This window comes from Herpailurus yagouaroundi, unplaced genomic scaffold, assembly GCF_014898765.1.
Source record: "Herpailurus yagouaroundi ecotype Mexico unplaced genomic scaffold, PumYag 162, whole genome shotgun sequence".
Classification (NCBI taxonomy): domain Eukaryota; kingdom Metazoa; phylum Chordata; class Mammalia; order Carnivora; family Felidae; genus Herpailurus; species Herpailurus yagouaroundi.
The window spans coordinates 60,492,555-60,508,570 of record NW_024412403.1 but is presented as its reverse complement, the minus strand read 5'-3'; the positions used below and the strand labels follow the sequence as shown (position 1 = coordinate 60,508,570).

Genomic DNA, 16,016 nt, shown 5'->3' with positions numbered 1-16,016 from the left:
TCTCAAACCAAGCTTATGGGGGCTTTAAGTCCAAATGTTGGAAATGGAGACTCCTGGCTTGGTATGGCTCTGGGCCCAGTCTATTGTTTTCAAACACATTAGTTTCATAAACTTTTACTGAGCCCATTCTGGACCACAAATGGTGCCAGGCATAGGAAATAGGAAAGACATGGTCATCTTCCTATATACTAATGAGAGACAGGTAAATGAGCAATTGGAATACAAGGTAGTAGAAAGATTCATGAAATCTCAGAAGGGCCCATGGCTCAGTCTTAACAGATGACATCTGAACTGAGCCTTGAATGGTGCGTGGGAGTTGCAGGCACAGAAGACTCACTTCAAATCCCAGCATTTCATGGGGCGCCTGGGTGGCTCAGTGGGTTAAGCACCTAACTTCAGCTCAGATCATGATCTCACAGCATGTGAGTTTGAGCCTTGTGTTGGGCTCTGTGCTGACAGCTCAGAGCCTGAAGCCTGCTTTGGATTCTGTGTCTCTGTCTCTCTCTGCACTGCCCCCCCATCCCTGCTTGTTCTCTGTCTCTCTATTGAAAATAAATAAACATTAGAAAAGAATTTTTAAAAATAAAAATAAAAAAATCCCAGCATTTCTTCCCAGTTAGAGGAGCCTCAGGTTGGTCATCAGTGTTATGTCTCTAGTAACATCTACTCCATTGGTGGTTATGAAGATTATAAAATAACATAAGCTAATCAGTGCTATGTAGAGCCCAACCTTCTGGTTTCTCAGTCCCAGTGGCCTTCATCTACATTCTCTTCTCTGTCAGCACCCATCCCAGTGGCTACACTACAAACTTCTTAGCACTCAGCTCCCCAATCTCTAAGATCCCAAACCAGGAAAGTCCCTGTGCCCAAAGCTCTCACCTTCCAATCTCACCCCATCATGCCAATGCTGAACTGGCTCTGTCTCCCTTTGTGAACTTCAGTCCCTTGATCTCCCCACCACCCCCGCTTTTTCAGTTTAATCTGCCCCCATGACCTTATTGGTTTTTCTCCCCACAAGGTCCTCACATTAGCCAAGAAGTGATTCTTTTTGGCTTCATCCACCCTATTGCCTTTTGGCTTCCACCCTGTATATCTGAAACCCTTGCTCAACTGCACTGTCTTCAGATTCTTGCTCCTGGCATTTCAGCATACTGGAGAAAATCCAGACTGTGTAGTTCCATTACATTTGGAAGCTTTCTAATCTCCACTGAGTCCTTGCTACTTCTTAGCTATCTTTTTATTTCTTTTTTTTTTTTATTAGAAAAAGAAATTATGTTTATTTTTGAGAGAGAGAAAGAGAGAGACATACAAAAAGCAGGGCAGGGGCAGAGAGAGAGGGAGACACAGAATCCAAAGCAAGCTCCAGGCTCTGAGCTGTCAGCACAGAGCCCGATGTGGGGCTTGAACTCACAAACCATGAAATTATGACCTGAACCTAAGTCAGAAGCTTAACTGACTAAGGCACCCAGGCACCCTTTTTAATTTTTTTTAATGTTTATTTATTTTTGAGAGAGACGGAGACAGAGACAGAGCATGAGGAGGGGAAGGGCAGAGAGCGAGGGAGACACAGAATCTGAAGCAGGCTCCAGGCTCTGAGCTATCAGCACAGAGCCCGACACAGGGCTCAAACACACAAACCATGCAATTATGACCTGAGCTGATGTTGGATGCTTAATCGACTGAGCCACTCAGGTGCCCCTTTATTTATTTCTCTGAAGTCAATGCATGTAGAGGGTCTAGCACTTAGGCTGAAACACAGGAGCCCCATATGTTCACTTCTCTTTCCTCTTCCCCCAATTCCTCATCCCATTACCACTGGTGCCGAGTCCAAGCTTCTTCCACTCTTCTTACACCTCCGATTTCCTTCAGCCCTAAGCGTTTGCCATCTCACATAAGCTTGTCCCACTTTCCTAATTCTCAGCTTGTGTATAATAATTCAGAGCACAGTATTTCTCTCTACCACCCACCCACACTCACCCATAAATCTCTTAAAATCTGGCATCCACCCTCAGCAGTCAATGAAGCCACAAATAGCTTTCTTAAAGATCACTGACCTTTTCTTTACCTTTAGCCTTCTCATCTCTGCAGCATCCTTTGATGCTGGCTACCCAGTCTTTAAGGAACTCTTCTCTTTTGGAGTGCTTGACTCTCTTCTTTCCCAGTTGTGATCTGCTCCCTCCCCTCTGACCACCCATTTCTGTTTCCTTGTCTGGCTCCTCTTCCTCCAGTACATACTTGAACATATATGCTTCTAAGAATAGGGCATCAATCCTCCTTTTTTTTTTTTTTTCTTGCTTTACATTATCTCCCTGGACAAACTCATTTGCTTCTATGACTAACAGTTGTCCTGATGATACCTCTCAAATCTTCATCTCATTAATACAACAACTTTGAAAACCGCTTAGGCATTATCTTGAAGAGTTGAACATTTGTATGCTGTATGACGCAGCAATTCTACTCCTAGTTTAGGCCCAAGAGTAACTCTTACATATATGCACCAGGAGACACAAGGAAAAGGAAATGTTCATAGTTCACTGTTCAGAAGAGCAAAAACACTGGAAACCACTCATATGCCCAATGACAATAGATACATAAACTGAATTTTCACACAACAGAATGTTATATAGTAATGAAACCCAATGATATTCAGCTATACATATATAAATCTTAGTGACATGAGGTTGAGAGACAAAAGCAAGTTCCAACAGACCTTATAGTATTGCCTCTTTATAAAGTACAAAAACAAGCAAAACCAACTTATTTTGTAGACAAGAATGTATATGTAATAATACAGAAATCAATGCAAGGGAATTATAGACAAGGACTCAGGATCACGGTTTCCTGTGAGATGGAAGAATGGGACGTGGATTCGCGCCTCAGCAGCTGTGGGTTATTGGTGACGGTTAGTTGGGTTAAAGGCCCCTAGTGTTCATCATGTCGTTAAAGGCAAAATATAATAAGGTAGGATCATGCATGGATCAATGATGAAAAAATCTAGTTCTAACCTCTCTCCTAAACTGCATTTCATTTTTTCATCCTGCCTATTTGGCATTTTCATTTGATTATTTCATTGGCTCTCGGAACTCAAAATGTGAAAAACTGACTTGATATTCATCTTTAAATTTGCTGCCTCCTTAATCTCAATTTTTTAAGAAAAAATTTTAATCTTTATTTTTGAAGAGAGAGAAAGAGAGAGAGCGAGCATGAGCAGGGGAGGGGCGGAGAGAGAGGGAGACACAGAATCCAAAGCAGGCTCTGGGCTCTGTGCAGCACAGAGCCCGATGTGGAGCTCAAACCTGCCAACCACGAGATAGTGACCCGAGCCAAAGTCGGAAGCTTAACCGACTGAAACACCCAGGCACCCCAATCTCAAATTTTTATAAACGACCATCACCTCCTCCAAGGCAGTTTGGCCTATGCCTAGACTTCTAAAAGGCTCTTTGTGTCCCCTTATTCAGCTACTTGCCAAGTCTTACTTTAATCCCCAGTAACACGAATCTAAGAAGAGGCAGAGCCAGAATTTTGACCCATATTATCTGTTGTCACAGCCTGCACTTTTAACTACCTCTGTATAGGTGATACTGGATTAAAGTGCCCTGGGGCAATGACCTCTGGCATTGAGGCCTGACGATTCATGTGCCCTTTCCAGCAAGGAAGCTGAGGCACCAATCTGCTCTTTTCATAGCCACTACCTTCTGTTGAGCTCTTGCCTCTCCAAATTCAGGCTGCTGAGCACCCAGACCCACCCCCTGAAGTCCTGCCCAGTGTTCTGGCTTTGACAAAATTTGCCAGGCCTGCTGGACAGCTCTTAAGGCCACCCTGTAGGGAGGAGGGCTACACTAGGCTCAGTGTTGGTCGGAATAAACAGCTCTTGTGAGCAGCTGGGATCAAGGTGGACCCAGCCAGATGGAATCTCTGGCTTTTTCTTTTCTCAGGCCCTGCCATGCAGCAATCTCCAAGAGCAACCATAGAGGACAGCCTCAATGGGTTCTTACAGGAGTGATAGTGAGGCTATGCTGGGGCCTGGAGAGAGGAAGGAGGTCACGAGGACAGCGTCAACAGCCACTTCTCTGCCTGGAGAAGTGATTATTCCTAATAAGGACACAGCGGTTCCTGTTTACAGCTGTTCCAAACATCCCTCACACCACAACCCATTGCAAAATACATGCCAAGGCCCAACAACCTTTTCTGTTTAAAGGCTCCTCTGACTTTACAGCTGGTTAGGTCTGTGACATTGCTGGATTCTGGCCTCTGCTCCCTTATAGAATAGAATAGGCACATTTTCTCCATGCCATGCCTCTTAGCCCAAATTCTCTGCCTTCTATTCCTTCTTTTGTGTCTACCAGCATGACTCCCATTGTGGGCTTAAGCTCATGAGCAATGAACACCTACAGATGTCTGGAGAGATCATTAGCATTTCTTCAGATGTCTGGTCATCAAACACAAGAATTTTTCAAAATGCAAAGTAGACGATTCCTAAGAGATTACCTATAGAAAGAAATTATGTAATTCAAATCCTACAGCTTCATGTTCTGTGAGAGAGGTTTTCTGGCTGCCTCTGCTGTGCGTGAGGGGGTAGATTCAGCATAAAAGATGAGGGGTTGCAGGATATAGAAAGAAGAAACCTTCTCTGAGAAAGCTTTCCTTCTATAGGCAGTTTGGAGAAACCCTGTTTCTTAGTGAAACACTCAACACACACTTATTAAGAGTCTACAGTATAAAATAGTGCTGTTTCCAGTACTGTTGTCTTCTTGAGGTTTTTAAAGAACTAGATTCTTGGTTGCTAACTTATTCCCTTCTTCTTACCTCCCCTTTACTTTCTTCATCAAAGGGACCCAGATTACACTCTAAGGACTGGACCATTTAAAAGTACTTTTGATGGCAGGAGTGCCTGGCTTACTCAGTCGGAAGAGTATGCGACTCGGGGTTATGAGTTCAAGCCCCACACTGGGTGTACAGATTGCTTAAGAATAATCTTTTTAAAAAATGTACTCTCAATGGCAATGAAGGAATAGAAAGCTGCTACAGTATCCTCTGTGATAGGAGCTTGGGCTCTGGAGTCAGCCAGGTCTTGTGACCAGGTCTTATGTCAGCTCTGCAGATAATTAGTTCTGGCACCTTGGACAAGGGGTGAAATTCTCAATGTCCAGTGTAGTGACCAAAATAGTTACCTCATAGAGTAGTGGTGAGAATTAAACGAGATAATGTATGTAAAATGCTTAGCATAGTTACCATTCTAATGATTAATAAGTGATGGCTATTATTATTAATATCATGACCTCATTCATCTAGAACTCAGCCCCAAACCAGAAAGTCAAAAGAAAAAGGTTTCTGAACAGCTAAAATTAATGTCTTTGGGCTGAAACAAAAATATGTTATTCACAGATGAGATTCTCATGTTGAGCCTGTTTAATACTGTATATAGAACTATATCGAGGTCACAACATATAAGGAGCAGCAAACTAAAGAGGGAAGCATGCGGAGAGCGGTGAAGTGTGAGAGCTGAATTCTGATGATTAGTAACCAGAGCTACAGAAAGAAGACAGAAGAATTAGAATCACACATTTTTGTTAATGTCATTTATTTATTTTTGAGAAAGAGTGCAAACACACATACAAGTGGGGGAGAGGCAAAGAGGGTGAGAGAGAATCCCAAGCAGGTTCCACACTGTGCGAGGAGCCCAATGCAGGGCTTGATCTCACAACCATGAGATCATGACCTGAGCCGAAATCAAGTCAGATGCTTAACCGACTGACCCACCCAGGTGCCCCAACCACTCGTTATTAAGGGGTATTTAGAATAGGGTAATTTATTGAGAACCCACTGGGTGATGAATAATCTATTGGGTGTATTGGAAATACTTTTTAATTTAATCCTCACAGCAATCTTCTGCAGCATGTATTTTTATCCCTAATATTACAAAGGTAAACATGGAGGTTCCCAGTTTAAGAAATCTGTCACAAAGTTAGGAAGGAGGTATGACCTCAGAGCCTGCCTGCCTTTAAAGCTTCCACATTTCTGATACTCCCCACTCGCTCCCATACAGCTGTTTAGATCTCTAAAGGTCCTGAATCCCTCTGTCTTTCTTTCCTTCCTTCTTCTTTCCCTTCTGCCTTCCTTTTTTCCTTCTTCTATCCATCCACTTGATAACTGAAACAGAATCCCTCATCTCAGGGTACTTAAAAAAAAACCAAAAACTTATTTTGAATGATTTTAGACTCACAAAAAGCTGCCAAAATAGTTCCCAGGTATCCTTCTCCAAGCTTCCCCAACAGTATCATCTCACATAAGCAGAATCCATTATCAAAGTGAGGAAATTAACATCAGTAACAATATCATTAAATAGACTACAGACCTTTGGATGTCACCAGTTTTTGCATGCACTTCTCAAGAAATGTGTAGTCTAGCACATCTCTTATTATAGCCTAGTTTGTGAATGGCCTTCTTTAAGTGAAATTAAGTTCCCATGTAAGAAGAAAATGTCTATGCCTTAGGGAAAGATTTCACTCAAGATCACTGAAATAAAGTTTCGGCACTTAAAGTTTTGGCACTTTGCTCTCTGGAACATTAAGCTCTTCAAAACGATGAATTTGCCAAAGCATTCTAGATAGCCAGAGGTGATAGTCCATGATTACTCTTCAGAAAATGATGGAATCGGTCAAGTCCTTAGTGATGCAAAAATCTTGTAAAGAATGTAGTCCTTGTTCAGGGCATCCATATTTAACTGTGAAGAGGTTTTCCCACCATGTCATGTTGCAATTCGGTTTCCAAAATGCATCAGGACGCCATATTGCACAGTGTGGGTGGAATATTTGTGAATTTGGCTATCTCCTCAATTCCTTCCATGTGTGCCATGGAATTTAAGTGCTGGAGTCAGGCATTTCTGAATATAATTTTCCACATGTAGATTCACCACTACCCACTGAAAGCACACACATCTGATCCATTTAATGGGGTGTGAGATTACTCTTCTTTCATCCTGAGAACACTTAGAACACTTTCATCCTGAGACAGACTGGTGTGTTAATTCTGATCTAGGCATGCCCAGGCCAAGAGAACCAACTGTTTCTACTGGTCTTTAGGTGGCAGAACAGTCAAGAATGGAGTCCCTTCGACAACGGCTTTCATGTTCATTCTCCTCTCCTTTTTGGTGCTGGTGTATGAACCTTCTAGGCAGCCATTTTTTTTCTTCCAAAATGAAGAAAGAAAGGCCTCCCTAGTGTCATTTTAGAGAGATGTCTCACTAGACTTAGCCAGTAGGTTTCAAACTGACCCTGGTCTCTTCACTCTCAACTGCTTTTCCCCTCTACAGTCTCCGTTTTTGCTAGAATCACCACTACCCTCTGAGAGACTGAGACCTGAAACTCTAGTGATGTCCTTAACGCGGCCTTTTCCTTTGCCCCTTACATCTGTTCAGGCTATAGCACTGTCAGTTCCATCTCTTGCTCATCTCTCCCTCTGACCTGCTGTTTCCATTCACACTCACTCGAATTTTGGGCAGGCAGGAAGAAGCTGGCAGCTCGCCTTTGCTAGACTGTGCACTCTGAGTGGGGGGATTGCATCTTAGCCACCATTGTGGCTCTGAGATGGCTATGCCACGCCTGACAGATGGCAGGCCCTTCCGTGATATCTGCTGAGGGGTTAACTCAGATACTGAGTATCATTCCTGGGAGACTCATTCTCCAGGCAGGGCTCTGCTTCTTTTAGGCTGAGCTCCAAGGCTTCAGAGGAGGGAGGATAATGAGGAGGTAGGCCACGTGGCCTGGGGAACACGGGCCTCCCTCTGCCTTTGCCACTTGCATAGGCGACTGCTACCTGCCTAGCAGTGGTTTCCTGTTCTCCTGTCACCCCAAACTTCCATGACCCTGCACTGGAACAGATGAGAAGATTATTTGAGTTGGCAGCCGTGAACACAGATTTCCCCTTATGCGTTCTCAGCAATATGCAGTCACTCCTCATTCAGTAACTATTCATTGAGTTTCTTCTTGGTGTTACACACACTGCAATTTTTCTTCCACCAGAATCTCTTCTATTTTCTATTCCTCACTCATTATGTTTCTACATTACATACAAACACTGTGTGTGTGTGTGTGTGTGTGTGTGTGTGTGTGTTTGTACTTCAGCATCACTTTGAAACTAACCCACCCCATCCATTTCACCTATAAGCGAACCAGAACTCAGAAACCAAAGTTGTAGCTCTCAGTTTTTAGGGCCGATTTTGGACAGGGCCTTAACAGACCACATGGAGCATCCTACATTTCCTGCCTCATGTCCCACCCAGAGATCAGTCAGATCATTGAAAATCCACCCCACAGAATCACATCTTTGAGCTGCATTCTGGTGGATTTCCTTGCCAAATACTTTCAAACTTCAAAAGTTGTCTCTAACACCCTGAGATTTATGCCTTATCTGCTTAAGAAGATAATCAAGCCACAGCCAGGAGTTTTGCAGGAATACACATTGAACATGCATCTAGGGTACTGATTGTAAAAAAATGCTTGGAAGTCTCCAGACAGATTAAGCTTTGTCACCGTTGGGTATTGGAAGGGTCACAAACTCCAGTCAAGTGTGGCAGCCTGTCTCTGCCAAGCCTGGGACTTCCAGCTATGCTTTGATTCACTGAAGAGACAGGGATGTGAGCTAGGGCTCTACTGGCTCTAAACCCCTCAAGCCCTGCAAAATTAGGATTCTGGAAAAGCCTTCAAGCCTTTTTGTGTTAAAGGCAATGTGTTTTCGGAAAAACACAACTTCCTGTTTTTTACCCTGGAAGCAAGCTTTTTAAACTTCCAAATAATGCTCATAAAGCTTCTTAGACATCAAACAGGTCTTTCATAACAATATTTTGATGATCGGAGTGTAAATAAATAAAAAACACATGCATTAAATGTCCCTTAAAATACACACATTTTAAGATTATGAGGGGAAAGTACTTGACAAAGACATACTGGGTGTCATGAAGCCCTGAATGTTTGAAAAATAGTTAGGACATTCGATGAATTCTGAACAAAATCAGATTTTCCTATCTATGGCAGAATGCTACATTTTCTACATTTCCCAGATAAATGGTCTGCCTAATCCTAGAAAAGAACAGCCCTCACCCCTGTAAGTAAAGTCTTGCAATGTGAGCCATCGTTTTCAGTGGAGAAAAGAGGAGTGAGGTAATGGCCACAGCTGTGCAGTCAACCCTCTGGAGTGGCTTGATTTATAACTGCTTTGGGAGCCTTACAATATTACATCTCTTGATTTCGTGTACACATAATGTCTCAGCCTTCCCACCCCATGAATGTGTTAGGTAGTATTAAAGGTTTTTCCACTGGGGCATGTAAAACCTTGGCTTCGGGCCCAGCCAAAATTCAGCCACCCCTTGGGCATTATAATTGAGGTCTAAATAGAACTTGGCATCATCCTAGGGTCTCTCAATCAACTAACATTAAATGCCTACTAGAGAAAGCCAGTACTAAGATGGGGTGGGAGTGGGGGGATGGAGGAGGAAGGGCATTAAAAAAGTTCAGAAACTGAGAAGGCAAAGTTTCAGCTTCAAGCAGCTGAGGGGCTAAAACACATGGGAAATTGCCAAATGCCACCGGGCAGATACAGATAAGGAATGCTGATCTAGGAAGGCCCTTTGAAAGAAGAGAGCCCTTGGTGGACCTTGAGGACTGAGCTGGTTCGTTCACTTGTGAAATGTTTACTGAACACCTACTATATGCAACACACTGAGCTAGTACAGGGGATGCAGAGGTGAGCCAGACCGGCCTGGTCCCTTCCCCTGCGCAGCTAGCATTTGAATTGGGAAGATGGGCATCCAACGGCTAATTACATCACTTATCGTTAATTATCATTGTGAATCCTAAAAAGGAGCAGCACAATACTGGGAGGGACCTCTAGCAAAGGCTTTTGACCAAAGCTACAAGAGCTGAACTGTCCTAGACCTTTCGTTAAAGTGTGGTTTACCCACCCGTTTGCTGTAAAGGGAGAGTCTCAGGGCCCTCCCCAGTCCTAGCGCATCAGAATCTGCATTTTTAACTCAATGCCAGGTGATTCTTATAGCACATTAGATCTCCGGCAGGACCAAGATACCAGTGTGAAGATGGTATCTTCAGAAAACTCCTGGTTTAAACATCTGGATTAAATGGAATAGGTACCCCTTTTACCCAGGTGACAGATGTATACCTGAGTCGAGGTGGAGCAGTCTGTATCTCTTGCATAGATGCTGAAGGATCCCCAAGGTCAGTTAACGGGCCACTCATCTTTGTTTCTCACGTGGGCCTCTTTGTCTCTCTGTAGCTTATTTCCAGTTATACTTCTACTGGGTCAGGATGCTTTCCTGCTCCCAAATAGGAGATCTATTCTGTTTGGCATCAATAGTTCCCTCCTTCCACTCTCAGTGCTGGCTAATGCTTTCCAGATGAGGTGTGAGCAGCTGCTAATTGTACCCGGATCAGTCTTGATTTGCGTTTCAGTCAGCGAGGCACCTCACTAATGGGTCTGAAACTTGGCAGTGGGCCTGGGACCAGTGTCAAAGGAAACAGATCCGAAAGACACACCGAGAAAGGCAAAGAGACAGGGAGTGGATAGGAAAAGTTTGGAGGATGAAAGGAGGGGAGGAAATCAAAGGGGCAGGAGAGAACTAGAGAGCCTTTGGGGCAAGTCGGCAGAAAAACAGACCTGGGAAAGCAGGGGAATGTGGAAGAGGGGAGAGAGGCAACCCCAGGGAAAAAGTGGGGAGGCAGAGGGGAAAGGGACAGTGGCATCTGTATCTCTGAGAGGTGGCAAGATAATCACACTGCTTTTTGTGATGAGATCCCAAACACTGATGATGCCTGTGGTTGCTCACACTGACACTGTACATGGGGAGTGTCACATGGGGTAGCCCCCGCATTTCTGTAGGCAGTAATCCGATGCCTGGCTCTTCTCTGCAGCCCCCAGCTTTCCGAGGGCTTGGCAGGGAGCACTGAACTCTGACAGCAGCCGGCAAGTGAAGGCTCAAGTTCCAAGTCTGACAGAGGCGAGGGGCCCAGACACACCTTGGCTTTATGAGCTGAGGCCTGAGGAAAGGGCCTCTCCTGGCTTGAGTTCTTGGAGCCTGCTTTCCTGGAATTGAGTTGGAAAGGGGCCTTGTTAGGGGAAGCTGAGAACTGAGGCTGAAGGCCTTTCTGAATTAGACATATTCATTGTACTTATTTAAACAAAAATCACCTCTATAAGAGGGAGGGAATCCACTTGCCAATAGGAATGCCAAATTGTTTGAGTGGGGTATCACCCAGATACAAATGCAAATTCGTGCAGGGAAGAGAGAGGATGGGAGACAGGGGAACAGATTATCAAGAGGCACAAGAACAGGGAACAGCCAGTGGATAGGCTGAGCTTTGCTTAGGGCATCAGAAAAAGAGTGGCACACCCATCCCTGCCCACAGCAAGAAACAAATAAACAAGCCAGTGTTTGGAGAAAATAATTAATACTTCAAAAAAAAAAAAAAGAAAGAAAGAAAAAAGGAACATTTGTATTCAAATGTTCAAGTTCAAAAACCTGTAGTACACAAATGTTCACAGCAGCACTATTCACAACTGCTAAAAGATGGAAACAACCCAAATATCCATCAACTGATGAACGGATAAACAAAATGTGGTATATTCATATAGCAGGATATTAAACAGTCATGTAAAGAAATGCATGCATGCCGAATGAATGCATCAAAAGTGCTGATGCATGCTACAACTTTAACAAAACATGCTTGAAAACATGCAGAATTAAAGAAGCTAGACACAAAAGGCCACATATTATACTTTATTTACATGAAATATCCGGAAATGGCAAACCCATAGTGACAGGACGCAATTCAGTTATTGCCAGAGGCTGGGAGAGGGGAGAACTGGTGTGACTTCTTAATGGGCATAGGGTTTCCATCTGGGGTGATGCAAAAGTTCTAGTTCTGGAACTAGAGAATGGTGACAATTGCACAATATTGTGAATATACTTAATGTCACGGAATTATGCACTTTAAAATGGTAAATTTAATGTTGTATGTGCTTTACAATAAAAATGCAAAAAAAAAAAAGAAGCACTAAAATAATCATCACTGTGCAAATCTGAAACAAAACAAAACAAAACAAAACAATTTGTTTTTCCATAAACTTGTTTTATAGTTAGGAACTGCTTTTGAGTCCCATTTGGAGGGGCATTACTATAATGTCTATTTTACTATGACTATGAAAGAGAAAGAGAATAAGAAGTTGGTTTTAAAAAATGCTTATTTCTTTATTTTGAGAGAGACAGAGAGAGAGAGAGCAGGGGAGGGGCAGAGAGAGAGAGAGCGGGAGGGAGAGCAGGGGAGGGGCAGAGAGAGAGAGCGGGAGGGAGGGAGGGAGGGAGGGAGGGAGAGAGAGAATCCCAAGTGGGTCTTGATCTCAAGAACTGCGAGATCATGACCTGAGCTGAAATGAAGACTCTGATGCTTAACCAACTGAGCCACTCAGGTAGCCAGAGAGAATAAGAAATTTTAATGAAGAAAGGAAAAAGGGTGATGAAAATAGAATAGGATGTGTCAAAGAAAGCCAGTTACATACAGGGTAGGAAATAAAAGCACAGGGATGGCTGAAGAAAAGTGGCCAGGATGAAGTGGGGAGAAATAGGCTGATGATGTTTCACCTAAGAGAGAAAGAAACCACAGACATGAAAAGGGAGAAACAGAGAAGCAGGCAAATCTTTGAGTGGTGCCAGACAGCATGGAAGAGAAACTAAGATGAACAAAAAGAGATTCTTTTTTTTTTTTTTCAACGTTTATTTATTTTTGGGACAGAGAGAGACAGAGCATGAACGGGCGAGGGGCAGAGAGAGAGGGAGACACAGAATCGGAAACAGGCTCCAGGCTCTGAGCCATCAGCCCAGAGCCCGACGCGGGGCTCGAACTCACGGACCGCGAGATCGTGACCTGGCTGAAGTCGGACGCTCAACCGACTGCGCCACCCAGGCGCCCCAAGAGATTCTTAAAACAACAGAAAAAGTGACATGAACTTCTATTCTTTATCTCACATCCCCTTTTATTTCCCATGAGCACTTAAAGATGTGGAGTACCATAGATCTGGGGGCTAGAATCTGAAGGTAGGAGTTTTGGGGGTTAGATCCTTCCTGTCTATAGGGTGGACCTCCTTTAATGAAGGCCATTGTCCACCATTCCTGCCCCGTGGCCCCCATCCCAGACGTGACCAAGCGGAGACTGGATGAATCCCAGTCAGGGACGCAAGAGAGAGAGTCATGCACTGAGAGGGCAATCAGGCAAGATCATTTCTAAAATCTTTCCTGGTTCTGTGCTCTTGTGTATGCATGATTCTAAGCCACGTGCAGGTGCCTAACAAAAGGAGGTTGGTCAGTGGGTCAGAGGATCAGTCCATGAATGTTTGCTACACACATGTGCTCTATTTAAAAAGGATTTGCTGGCAGGCCTCAGAAGGCCCTGCCTTCTGGAGAGCTGTTAGATGAAAAAAGGTTGAGACTGTGACTTTCTGACATTATTTCCAGGTAGTTGGCACGTACAAATTTTTAAAAAAATATTTATTTTAATTTGAAAATGGACATGAAAAAGATAGAAATAAAAATCAGTCACAATGCCACCAACCACTTTGATGGACATATTTATGCATGTTTAGCTCTACTTAGAACACACACACGACTACACTGAACATACTGTTTTGTGTATGTATCTCTCTTAGGTCATTAAATAACCTTTGACAATATTTTAATGACGTGTGTGTGTTCAAGAACTTTCTGATAAAAACAAAACAGGGGGATGGGAGCAAGATGGTGATTTGAGGCAGGCAGTATGGGTTTATTCTGCAAAAGAAAGCACAGAGTTCCATCCTGTTTTGCAAAAACCATCAGTGGGAAGTAATTCTGATGAGGAGGAGAAGTATGTTGCACACAGGGATTATGCCTTCCAGCCTCAGTCCTGGAATGAATACAGCATGGACCTACAACCATCCGCAATGGACATGTAGCATGAGCAAGAAATAAATCTTTATTTTGTAAGACACACACACACACACACACACACACACACGGAAACATACAAATGGCAAGACCGCCTACATTTCCTAAGGCTACAAGGAAGGGCACCTGTGAAAGAAATAAGCTTCTGGAATCTGGGCTCCTTTGTTGTGTATATCTGCTAATATATTTGAATCATATGTGGGGTGCAGAGTTTTCCCAAATGAGCCTATAAACTCTGCAGACAAAGCTTATTCTTTAAGTGTGTGGGGAATTAAGGGGATGCCTCACTTCCTACATAAGGAAGAAGCCTGGGAAGGCCTACTGTACCTTGCTTCGGGCAGAAGAAAATGGACATAGCAGGTGTCCAAGGCTCTGTTAAGCAGAGGGCTGGTCTATGGAGAAGTTAGGAGGAAGAATTCAGGGATGAGGAAGCAGAAACTGTGTTCTGAACACTGGAGTGCTGGCCACTTCCTTGTGCAAGATGCAACTCAAGTAGGAGGTCAAGGCAACCCCCATCCACAAGGCCGCACCTGTAGCTACCACCATCCAGATAGGAAGGCTTTGCCCAAGCAGCCTGAGATTTGCAGCCTTTATGTCTTTCCCCCTCTTTAGGCCCCACTGAGGCCCAGAAGTACACAATTGGTGGCTAAAGGGCACAACCATTTTCCCCAAAATTGGGGTTTGGGAGACACAATCTTTCACAGGTAAGTACAGCACTGGGCAATCATGATGGCAGAGTGCCATTCAGGCCGTCCGGAACTTGAGGAATATATGCTCTTTCAGTGGCATCTCACTGCACTCAAAATAAATTCCTAAATCTTTATCATGCTCTTCAAGGCCCTATGTAGCCTGCACCATGACGCTTCTTCCAGCCTGTGATCTACTCCTTGATGATGCCACACTCACTCCCTTGTTTCCAGCCCCCCCGCATATTCCTGCCTGTCCCTGGGCTCACTATGCCCTTTACCTTGGACACCTTTCCCTCTGTGTTTACCTGGCCCCCTCCCTCACTTCATTCTAGTTCTGCTCAAATGTCACACCATAACCACTGACGCATTCTGTGGCCACCCTACCCAGAATAGCATCCTCCCTCCGTTATTCATCTGTTGGCAGTAGGGGTAAGTACTAACAGAGCCAGCAACAGAGACAGATAGGGATGGAGGGAGGGAACATAGAAATATAGAAATATGTATTTAAAAAATACATATAGATCTTATTTATCATCTGTCACCATCACTAGAATATGGGACAGGTACCATGAGAGCAGGGACTTTGTTATTTTCACTACTATATATCCCTGTCACCTAAATAGTATCGGGCACCCAGGGTGCAGGGAACAATGGTTGAATGAACGAATGGCCACTCTTTTCCTTTCATATTGATTACCTTTACCCTTGAGTCTACAACTTAGAGCCACTTCTTTTCAGAAGCTTGATCTCTTCTGCACTTAAGTCTCAAGTCACTGCCATAATTTCAGATAAAAAATATCCTCAAACCACTTAAATCCCAATTCATGGAACAATGGAAGGAACTGTCTTTGGAATTCCTTTGGATATAGCTGCTTGCTTCTCCATTTGGGCTCAGCATTGTCCTCATCAATCCTGAGTCCCTGACTCAAATGAATCCTCTCTTGTCCCTACCCAAATTTAAGAGAGGTGGGACTCTCTTAAAACCAGTAAGGCTAGCCATGTCTCATCTGTGTGGTAACTTATGCCCCAAATGTTTGGGTTTTTTTGGGGGGGTTACATATTTTTATTTATTTATTTTTTATTTATTTTGAGAGATAGACAGAGAGAGAGGGAAGGAGAGGGGCAGAGAGAGAGAGAGGGAGAGAGAGAATCCCAAGCAGGCTCCATGCTGTCAGTACTGAGCCCAAAGGTAGGGCTTGGTCTCACAAATCATGAGATTGTGACCTGAGCCGAAACCAAGAGTCAGACGCTTAACTGACTGAGCCACCCAGGTGTCCCTACATATTTTATTTGTAAGTAATTTCTCCATCCAGCGTGGATGTAGAATTCACAACCCAACA

The 16,016-nt window shown here is 43.8% G+C and overlaps 1 long non-coding RNA gene across 1 annotated transcript in view; it reads left to right on the top strand.

Annotated features, from left to right (window-relative positions):
* Nucleotides 1-14,377: 14,377 nt before the first annotated feature.
* LOC121036242 (uncharacterized) overlaps nucleotides 14,378-16,016 on the top strand; it is a 28,680-nt gene continuing 27,041 nt past the window's right edge. The window contains exon 1 of the long non-coding RNA XR_005793287.1: nucleotides 14,378-15,105. This is a non-coding gene — a long non-coding RNA (uncharacterized LOC121036242). The remainder of the gene's footprint in view (nucleotides 15,106-16,016) is intronic.